Source organism: Carassius gibelio, chromosome A18, assembly GCF_023724105.1.
Source record: "Carassius gibelio isolate Cgi1373 ecotype wild population from Czech Republic chromosome A18, carGib1.2-hapl.c, whole genome shotgun sequence".
NCBI lineage: Eukaryota > Metazoa > Chordata > Actinopteri > Cypriniformes > Cyprinidae > Carassius > Carassius gibelio.
Window position 1 is genome coordinate 21062494 of NC_068388.1, and position 11908 is coordinate 21074401.

Sequence of the window (11908 nt, forward strand, 5' to 3'; positions counted from 1 at the left end):
ATCTGCATACACATGAACTGAAACAGACTCAAAATATTATAGTATACATGCCAGACCAGTGTGTGGCACTGCAATTCTGCCACAGAGATACACTAAAAATGAAGAAGAAGACTTGGAGCATGTGCATAAACCTTTCACGCTATATAGAAACCTAACACAACAACAACAACAAGACAATTTTGCTTTAGTAAAGCTAATAGGCTCAGTAGCTTCTGCAGCACAAACACAAGCATGCAGTCCGCCATTGTTGTTGTTGCTTTTACGTGACATAGGACATAAGATGATGACATCATCGTTTAACAAAATGTATGGATTGGCTGTACACGCGAAAACACAAGGGTGTCGTTTTCAGAATTATCCAGTCTGGAACCCGGTAAAAAAAATAAATAAAAAAAATTATACAGCTAAACTAATGTGGACACATTTTTATGTCAATAAAAAGTGAAACATTTACAGTAGGTCTTAAGTTTGCACTGTTTCTTTCGTTTGGCCTAGTTTTCAGTTTGCCTAGTTAATTGATTAGCTCCAACCTGTTTCTGTTCTCCCCTTGTTAAACCTAGTTATTTAAGCCCTGCTGAGTTCTGTGTCCAGTATTGGGTTTGTATGGTTGTGTTAAGTGTGTTCCCAGAAGTTATCTACTTGCGTATCCTCTTTAATAAAATTAAATCATTCACTTTTTATGAAGTCACTAACACCTTTGTAAGAGTGTTAGACGTGTTTCTTAATCCTGCTCCATGATCAAAGTTGAAAATCGCTGTTTTCACAGCTATCTATACAACAAAATGATTAGTCTAAATTGGACCAACCACCATATGCCAACAATATACACGTCTAGCCCTTTCCCATGTACTCCACCCATAATGACCATGTAGGCTTGGAGTCATTTATCATCAGATATGCCATGAACTGAACTCAGGAAAAAATAATAAATATATATATATATATATATATATATATATATATATATAGGCTAATGTACATCTTTAAAATGGGCAAGCAAGACAAAAGCAACCAAAAGAACTGAAAAGCTACTATACGAGAATAGACACACTTACATCATTTTGACAAGGTCAAGATGTCTTCAAACACAGGCACACAGCAGATGTAGGATGTTAAGCCAAACCATAATACAGAAATGAAGATTTACTCAGTGGAGATAATAAAAGAATGAGTAAAATGAGTAGACAAAAAATGTCATTGCTTTTTGTTCTATCTCTTTTGTGATGAAAACAATAAAGATTCAGAGTTCAGTTAAAGAAGATTTCTTGCCTGAACCTTCACCAAGGCAAAGAGATGAGGAAAGGAGCATTTGAAATAAGACCATGCATATGTCTGTTTAAAAACTGAGAGTGACAGTTCTGATAAAGAGGCCTGTGGTCATCATCAGGAAAGGGTTGATGTGTCTGAATGGCAAGCTGTCTAATTATTTGCCCAGGAGTTCGTATCTCCGAGCTGACTGTTGAAGCCTCTGGTCAGTGTCGGGTTGAATCTATAACTCAATATCATAATACAGAATATTTTATTGCCTAAGCATTTGTATACAGTATGTCCAAGATGAGTATACAACCCATTCTCACTCCAAAGGCGTCAAAAACCGAAGCATGGTCAAGCGCCCCTAGCGTCACTTTTATGACGCCAAATGTGCCTCTCGGCGTCGACTATCGAAGCACTACGACCTTCATTGCTTTCAGTGGGAAACTTTTGGCGTCAGAATTCGACACGAGGACAGGAGATGTTTATCGCTATGAAATCACGTTCAAGAAGTCTCATTCAGCACACATCGCGCGATACTTGCTATCAGTTCCACAGTTTGGGTGAGTAGTCGTATATACGCTCTTTTAATGCCTTTTATCAAATGTATTCTGTCTTCTTTATTAATCAGATTAGTGCCATATGTTTAATCGCTGTATTATATCGGTCATCCGCGGCTGTCTTTGAGTTTCATTGCGTTTAAATAAATGAACACAGCTGCTAATTAGTGTGATTCAACTCTATCTGTCACGTGACGTGCCATAGACCTTCGATTCCGTTTTATATTATTATTAATTTCAGGATCAATGATGTAAGTTGTATTTGTAGTAAAATCATGGTAATCACGACACAATAATAAATGAAATGTGAAGTTAAAACACAGTAAATGGGACATTAGTAACTGTAACTGTAGTTTTACTATGATATATTAATAATCAATACAACAATACAATAATCACCAAACCAGCTATGTTTGTATCACTGTAATGCTAGTGTTTTTATGTGCTTTTATATGACAGATATCACAGTAATCATGTGTTCTGTACCATGCTTTTAATACCTTTTAATGTGAATCCAAAAAAATTAAAAATAAATAATAAAACATGTATTTTTCCATCTTGCAGTTCATTCATATCAGTTTATATATATATATATATATATATATATATATATATATATATATATATATATATATATATATATATATATATATTTATTTATTTTTATATATATATATATATATATATATATATATATTTATTTATTTATATATATATATATATTTATTTATATATATATATATATATATATATATATATATATATATATATATATATATATATATATATATATTGCTCACAGATCATTATTAACATTCTGTATATAATTCAATTTTATTTTCTCTCCCCTTTTTTATTATTTATATTTTTAGCTGAAAAGACGTAAAGGCAGTCAGCCCAGTGGTGTTTCTGGAGAGGGATTCCTTCAGAAATGGAGAAGACAGAAAGCTGCGGAGGCAGATATTTGCAGCAGTAAGTCTGTGATAGTTTGTCTCTTTTATCAAAAATTCCTGCTGTTATAATTTGTACAGCATTTGTTGTTTCTTAAACTGTTGCACTGTCCAAATACCCACACTTGCCATCTTTTCACTTGACCACTTGATTACTTATTTGACGTCTTTCCTGTATTTGGCCTAGTGTTCGAGTGAGCATGATGACCACAAGTGTGTGTCAAACTTTTCATGACCTGATGACTGTGTTTCCCAATCCTGAACCTGGAGAACCCCAGCACTGCACGGTTTTGGCGTCTCTCTTATCTGCCTTGGAGTCTTCACTGATGAGCTGATGAGTTGAATCAGGTGTGTTTGATCAGGGAGACATCTCAAATGTGCAGTGTTGGGGTTCTCCAGGACCAGGATTGGGAGCCACTGCCTTATGGGACACTTATGTGTTTAAAGAGATTTTTAATATCTAATTATCAATATTTCACATACTGTACTAAACACATCACAGTCTTAATAATCCAGTTTAACACTTGTATGATATTGTACAAGCCCCAGGACGGTCTCATCTGACACTATCAAAAGAATTCATATGACTATAGCTTGTTATTAATTACTTGCTTTCAATAATGGATTCATTTAACATTTAATTTTACAGCATCTTTACAGAGGCTGCTTTTATGGTCTAAACAAAACACAGTGTAATGTATAAGTTGAATGTAATGTAATATTTCTGTTTTACAGGATTGTTTGAGGATAACACTGCAGTTCTCCATCACGCACAAGGACTCACCTCGTTAACTCTTTATCCCCCACACACACAGATATGGTCCCTGGATCAGTGATTAGACTTTGCAGTGGTAAGATTTTTGCAGAAGATGTAACTTTGTTTTATTTATAAGCTCATAATGAATACATTACAGAACCAGTGATGAAAACAATAGTTAAAAATAGTATTTTTCGTATTGATAAAGCATTTTGTTCTCTTTTTCAAGCTTCATACAGTGAACTTTTTAGACTTTAATTAAGAGTTTTAGTAAAGGAGATATTCATACACAGTCATCCCCTAGCTCCAGTCATGAAGTGAATTCATGATGTTATTGTCAAAGCTAGCAGGTGTTTGTTTTTCTGAACACTTTCTCTGTCTTCCATTGTTCAGACAATCAGTGTTTATTTGATGCTGTGCTGATTGAGTTTTATAGATGATATTGCACACTTGACATGCATGTCTTCATGGTGTTTTTTTGTGAGTTTGAAACATTTACATTGTGTTGTATAACATTTTGGTCAATTTAATTTTTTTAATAAAATTGATCTTTTTCCAGTGTTCTCTGAAAGACATACTGTATTTACTGTTTTGTTTTTTAATAAAAGCATTTTCATTTGCATACTGAAAATAGTTAATGTTTACAACATAACTGCCTTTTTATTCTTTATGGTGGCAAAAACGAGCTTGGTGACAGAGGATGCAGTGTAGTAATTTGGGCATGTTGTCTTTAAATGAGTTTGACATATCAATAAATAATGGAAGATCCTTACAAAAATATGCATGTTTATTATGCTTTATGTATTTATTTGTTCATTCATTCATTCATTCATTTATAATTTCTGTTTTTATTCCTAGGGTTCAAATGGTAGAGAATGGTAAATCACAGAAACACAAATGTGAACAATTTTAACTTTAAAACACAATGTAATATACAATGTAAATTTTAGAAGCACGTCATTTGATTAGTAAATATATTTGTCTTTGGTCAAAAAAAAAAAAAATACAAATCTTAAAAATGTGTCTTATATTTAATGAGAGGAATCTATCTGTTGGATACAACTGCGACTGCTGGGCATGTGCACATCAATATTGCCCAATTTTTGTCAAGCTGAACAACGGAGGAAGGTGAAGACGTTAATAAAACCGAATCTAATAAGTAGCAAGCTTAATCTATTGTTAACCGAATCTATCCCTTCAGCCGAAAAACGAAAGACATCTGTCATACATGGATAAGGAAGTGTGACGCTGCTGCTCAGCTTAGATGTCATTGGCTATGACTTTTCAGGACAGTCTGTGGTTGGACTATCTTTTAACCCATATTAAACAGCGCATCATGTTAAAAAGTATGTTTTGCTCCTATCATCACATTAGTAATATATTAAGTCAACAATGAAGTGTTGCTATCTTGAGAAAAATGACATCTTTAGCGAGATCCTAATCCTAACCCTAAGCATAACTTCAATGAACTACAAAAAACAGCCCCCTAGTGTTGCCTTTCTATAGATAGAACGACGGAGGCTTGTGGGTAATGTAGTTTAAAACTTTTTATTAACGAAACTAAATAAATTATTTATTTTAAGGTAAACTGGATATCTAAATATGTTTATTGTGCAAACATCTGTGATATATTTGAGAGGCAGGCTGAAATGTGATATTTTACAGTGAGCAATATTTAAAATGCTTTTATGCCAGCTTTCCACTTATTTCTGAAAACTGAGCTCAACATTATTTTATCAGCATAGCATAAGTAATAATCCTGCCCATTTCTCTTTGATATGTTAATTGGACTCTGATTTACAGCCATTTGAAATGCACAGTTTTGGGCTCTTCCGGGGGGTGCTACTGGGCCCCTGGGGGTAGCAGGGCAGTAAAACCTACATATATGTATTCTCCTCATCATGAACAACAATCTGAGCTGAGTCACATTTATATCTGACAGTTTTCACAGTCCTCTGTTTTCTATTCTATTCATCATGGCTATTATACCTTTTGACAGGACATTGTGAGGCCATCTGATGAAACATGGAAAAATTAGAAAGAAATGATTTAATAATGAAAATAATAGATTATTTCTTTGATTTTTGAAGTAAATGGCAAGAAATATAATGGATGAACCTGCAACAACTTGCCTTTATCTATTCCCCACCTGTAAAGCAGTAATCAAGGACAATGTATACACATTGTGATACTTCACTATTACACAAGGACAAATTCATGCAGTGCTAAGAATATTAATTTATATATATATATATATATATATATATATATATATATATATATTAGCATTATATATAACTAATTAGCCGAAATCAGTGTAAAAATGTCCTCCTCACCCCCGTATCTTGCTCCTCAGGTGCTGGACATCAGTAATGTGCGTGCTCTTGGTTTTAATGCAGTACAAGATCCACGTTGATCATTCCTGCTACATTCTCAGTTATCCCTTAAGTGTTTGTAACAATAAAGCCCATGGCACCATCTTGTAATGCAGAATAATTAATCTTGTAACTCCCTGTATTTCACAAAAAAATGTGCATATTTGTTACTAAAATATAAAAAAATACTTTCTGGTGTACTGATGTCCCAGATGTTATTAATCCGATCAAAAATGTTCATGTCTTAAATAAAAAAATAATCCCAATAATTAATATGTCGTTTTTCCAAGTCTAAAATAAACACATATGAGCCTACCTAGTAAAATGATGTATTTACCAAGAATCTTCAGAACACAATATTCACCATTTTCATTTTATTGAAGCATAGACTATAAAGTTGATAAAGTAGCATCAAGACAAATAAGATTCAATGAAAATAATTATCATCAAAAATACATTAACCTCATATATAAATCAGTTCCCACGGATGAGTGATGAAATGTCCTTAAAAGTCACACAGTCCCATCCAGTCAACTGTGATACAGATCATGTGATACATATAAGACATGTGATACTGTTCCAGAAAATAATGATTCCTTATCATCACATCTAAACTGGTTTCATCTCCCCATCGTGTTCTTCTTCTCTCGTGTCTGGAAACAGTTTGTGGTTGATGTCCAGCACTGATGAGGTGTAGCTTGTTCTCAGCCAGAGGATCTCTCAGTCCTAACATCCCAGACCTGGTCAAAGTGAAACACACAATGCAGAAGAAGTTGTTTAATGGACAGAGAGCGCAGCTTATGTTCTGTGTGGTTTTAGCAGGGTGAGCAACTATGACCCTTGTAGTACTGTACACTTACCATTCTTCAAGCTGCTTTAAGACCTTTTGAGAAGCTTTTTCTCTGAAGAGAATTTACCACATCCTCTTCTTTCTCTCCTTTCAAGAGCATCACTTGGTCAAAACCCCTCATTTGGCTGATGAGATCATCTGTACAAATAAAAATACTGCAATAAATATGTCATTCTGCAAGAATTAAGAAAAAGTTACAGAAGCAAAGGTCTTGCTCATGAGACTCCATTAGCATGTGTAGTTCTCAGAGACTCTAGAATTCATCTGTTGTTGCAGTAAATGTGTTTTCTTCCTCTAGAATCTTTCTCCAAAGTTCCTGACTTCTCTCACAAATGTGTTTTAGTCTGTGCAGTGTAAGGCCTGGCTTCAAACCAATCAACTATCAATTCACAATTTATAACATAACATTTACAAAACAATGAAATAATGTCAATTGGTGTTTATATCAACTAAACCAATTTCATGATACTTGTCTGTTTTTAAAACAGGTGGTGTGTTTTTAAAAACATAATATTAAAAATGTCCAGTCACACTTTGCTAACATGCTGTAATTGTAATAGTATAAAACGAAATCAAGGCTGACATGACCAGTTCTGTGAGAGATCATCATAAAATGTTGTATAACATTGCTTCAACACACACATACCAAAGGACTTCTGTTTGTTTGAGCACAAGATGGCCGTCTTCATTTCTCATCCTGAGCAAATAATTTCCTTGGTCTTCCTTCTCTTCTGTGAAACAAGAAAATCTCTACTTACTCTCTGTGCAATTAATATTGCTCATTAAACATAATTAAGTTAATTTAAAGTAAGATTCAGACCAGAGCATTTGATGAGTAAATGTTGATTAAAAAATATTCTAAACAAATGTACAAATGTACCTGGGAAGAGCTGATCATGGCAAGATTCGCTGAGACTCAGTAATAGCTCTTTTAGGTTTTAGGAAGGTTTGTGAGGGTTGGCTCTTAAAATAGCTGTTGAGCTCGATATTTTAGACCTGAAAAAGAAGAACAGCATTATCTGAAAAAATTCCTGTAAGACAGAAGGAAGGACATATTATTAATTACGTGCAGCTTGTACATTACACCTCTGTAAAGATGCTGTATAATTAAATGTTAAATGAATCCATTATTGAAAGCAAGTAATTAATAACAAGCTATAGTCATATGAATTCTTTTGATAGTGTCAGATGAGACCGTCCTGGGGCTTGTACAATATCATACAAGTGTTAAACTGGATTATTAAGACTGTGATGTGTTTAGGGATCATTTTTAAGACTTTGACCCTGTCCAGATACCCACACTTGCAGTCTTGGCCACTTGAGAGTGTGTGTACATGACAGTGTGTGCACAAGACTGTCCCCGGTCTTAATAATGCCAAAGCACAGCGTCCTTAACACACACTAAACCTCTCCAATACTGCTCCGGAGCGCTATACAAAGCTTAGTGTATCCCATCATGCATCATGTTTTGGAATAAATCGTCAGACTTTTTGCCGAGATCTCACAAGAGGTCACGGAAAGCTGTCCAATGTACAGTATGTGAAATATTGATAATTAGATATTAAAAATCTCTTTAAACACATAAGTGTCCCATAAGGCAGTGGCTCCCAATCCTGGTCCTGGAGAAGCCCAACACTGCACATTTGAGATGTCTCCCTGATCAAACACACCTGATTCAACTCATCAGCTCATCAGTGAAGACTCCAAGGCAGATAAGAGAGACGCCAAAACCGTGCAGTGCTGGGGTTCTCCAGGATCAGGATTGGGAAACACAGTCATCAGGTCATGAAAAGTTTGACACACACTTGTGGTCATCATGCTCACTCGAACACTAGGCCAAATACAGGAAAGACGTCAAATAAGTAATCAAGTGGTCAAGTGAAAAGATGGCAAGTGTGGGTATTTGGACAGTGCAACAGTTTAAGAAACAACAAATGCTGTACAAATTATAACAGCAGGAATTTTTGATAAAAGAGACAAACTATCACAGACTTACTGCTGCAAATATCTGCCTCCGCAGCTTTCTGTCTTCTCCATTTCTGAAGGAATCCCTCTCCAGAAACACCACTGGGCTGACTGCCTTTACGTCTTTTCAGCTAAAAATATAAATAATAAAAAAGGGGAGAGAAAATAAAATTGAATTATATACAGAATGTTAATAATGATCTGTGAGCAAAATATTTATATATATATATATATATATATATATATATATGAAAATAAATATATATATATATATATATATATATATATGAAAATAAATATATATATATATATATATATATATATATGAAAATAAATATATATATATATATATATTTAAAATATATATATATATATATATATATATATATATATATATATATATATATATATATATAAACTGATATGAATGAACTGCAAGATGGAAAAATACATGTTTTATTATTTATTTTTAATTTGATTTTTTTTTTTTTTTTTGGATTCACATTAAAAGGTATTAAAAGCATGGTACAGAACACATGATTACTGTGATATCTGTCATATAAAAGCACATAAAAACACTAGCATTACAGTGATACAAACATAGCTGGTTTGGTGATTATTGTATTGTTGTATTGATTATTAATATATCATAGTAAAACTACAGTTACAGTTACTAATGTCCCATTTACTGTGTTTTAACTTCACATTTCATTTATTATTGTGTCGTGATTACCATGATTTTACTACAAATACAACTTACATCATTGATCTTGAAATTAATAATAATATAAAACGGAATCGAAGGTCTATGGCACGTCACGTGACAGATAGAGTTGAATCACACTAATTAGCAGCTGTGTTCATTTATTTAAACGCAATGAAACTCAAAGACAGCCGCGGATGACCGATATAATACAGCGATTAAACATATGGCACTAATCTGATTAATAAAGAAGACAGAATACATTTGATAAAAGGCATTAAAAGAGCGTATATACGACTACTCACCCAAACTGTGGAACTGATAGCAAGTATCGCGCGATGTGTGCTGAATGAGACTTCTTGAACGTGATTTCATAGCGATAAACATCTCATGTCCTCGTGTCGAATTCTGACGCCAAAAGTTTCCCACTGAAAGCAATGAAGGTCGTAGTGCTTCGATAGTCGACGCCGAGAGGCACATTTGGCGTCATAAAAGTGACGCTAGGGGCGCTTGACCATGCTTCGGTTTTTGACGCCTTTGGAGTGAGAATGGGTTGGAGTATATCAATATTGTTGTTCCCTTTCTCAGCAAAAGAAAGACACATCAGCTGAAAGATGACTTTATTCAAATTGAGTATACTCACTAACATATATACTCACATACTGCACTTCAATCAGGATACTATAGTGCAGTGTGTCCAGAAAATTAAAATCAGATCTACTAACCAGACACAGACTGACTAAAACCTATTGCAACACTGACAGATTTAATGCTGCAACTCACAGACTGTCATATCCATTATAAGACACTTCAGTCTCACATCAAACAATATATTTAAATATATTGCCAGAACTGTAAGCCTACGAATAAATTTTTAATGACATATCACATATGATTTCTCAAAAGCAGGAGCATATATATATATATATATATATATATATATATATATATATATATATATATATATATATATATATATATATATATATATATATGATTTCTTGAAAATGCAGAATATACATCTAATGCAGGGATTATAAACAACAGCATAAGCAACTGCCCAGGACATTCATTTTGAGATCTTTACTTAAGAGTCCTGCTGCGAGAATTTCTGCAAACATACTTGTCCATTTTCATTTTATTAGACACATATCTCAGTGAGTGAAAAACCCTCCAGGTCCAATTATCTTATCTCAGGAAACGCTGCTGGTTTTCCCTCTGCATGTAGACACAGTTTCCTCAAGCTTCGCAGTGCAGCTGTCACTTTCAATTAGCCCTGAACTCTAGACTGCTGTTTCATGTCAATAACCTTTAGGTTGGGTGGGCATTATGACCAAAAACTTATGTCACTTTATGAGTAATTTTATAAGATTAAATGACAATATACATTGTCATAATATATAGGGATGTACCAATACCGATACTGGTATCGTGCCCAATACTGCGCTCCGGTACTTGTAAAAACGCTTTATTTATCTGTCTCATTCTGCACCAATGCAAACGTGTGCATGCTGCACATGTTTAGCTTGCTTTAGAATTATGTTTTTTACTCATGCGTGAGGGTCCATGTGCAGTGCGCGTGACGCAAATTACATCACCAAAATTGTACGTTCATACTCATCTAATGTATAACGAGTGGTTCCCTGCATTATTTTAAGAAAATGCTTTATGATTACAGTATTGAGCTGCTGTAAAGGAGCAGCTCTAATGTGCCATTAAAATGAACAGTGAACGTAGCAAAGCATATACAATACATTTTAACAGGTTTAATGAAGTGTGGGAATAACTAAGGAAATGTTTGTTTGCTAAATGAAGCCAACTAACATGATTCTTCTTTTCTTCTTCTTCTGCCTATTATTATTATTATTATTATTATTATTATTATTATTATTATTATTATTATTATTATTATCATCATTATTATTTTGTCTCAGTACCCAATACTTGTGAAAAATGACAAATGCTATAAAAAATAGGTAATGGCGAGTACAAAAAAAAAATTCTGAAAAAAGTGGTATCTGTGCATCCCTAATAATATATTAATTCACTAATTAAAACTACTGAAATAAGATAAGAATAATATACTAAAACAGAACATTTGGATTCTTATAAATCTTGATATATCACTCACCTAAAAATATAAGTATATCATGGTTTATGCATAAAAATTAAGCAGCACAACTGTTTTCAACATTTATTATAATAGGAAATGTTGGTGTGCTGTGAATGGTTGAGCAGATATATTGCATTCTGCAGAGAAAGGAGACTGGCGTTTGTCGCAGTTTGGAAAAAAGGGAGAAAACATGACCTAATAATACAATAATATACAATAATAATAATAATAATAATAATAATAATAATATATATATATATATATATATATATATATATATATATATATATATATATATATATATATATATATATATATATATATATATATACACAGTAAAGTAGTACTAAAGTATATAAAGTATATATAGATGTAATAAATTTC

At 33.2% G+C, this 11908-nt stretch overlaps 2 long non-coding RNA genes across 3 annotated transcripts; one reads left to right on the forward strand and one right to left on the reverse strand.

The window, feature by feature from the left end:
- The first annotated feature begins 1558 nt into the window (after window positions 1-1558).
- On the forward strand, window positions 1559-3624 carry LOC127934505 (uncharacterized). Its single transcript, XR_008147777.1, has 4 exons — window positions 1559-1814; window positions 2684-2783; window positions 2949-3109; window positions 3497-3624. It is a non-coding gene; the product is annotated as an uncharacterized LOC127934505 (long non-coding RNA).
- A 2628-nt stretch (window positions 3625-6252) lies between these two features.
- Window positions 6253-9962, reverse strand: LOC127934498 (uncharacterized). 2 transcript variants are annotated; one of them, XR_008147768.1, is made up of 7 exons: window positions 9717-9962; window positions 8740-8839; window positions 8414-8574; window positions 7624-7739; window positions 7390-7474; window positions 6754-6881; window positions 6253-6633 (listed from the first exon to the last, which is right to left on the reverse strand). It is a non-coding gene; the product is annotated as an uncharacterized LOC127934498 (long non-coding RNA). The 2 variants fall into 2 exon arrangements; XR_008147769.1 differs by lacking the exon at window positions 8414-8574.
- Between the last annotated feature and the right edge of the window lie 1946 nt (window positions 9963-11908).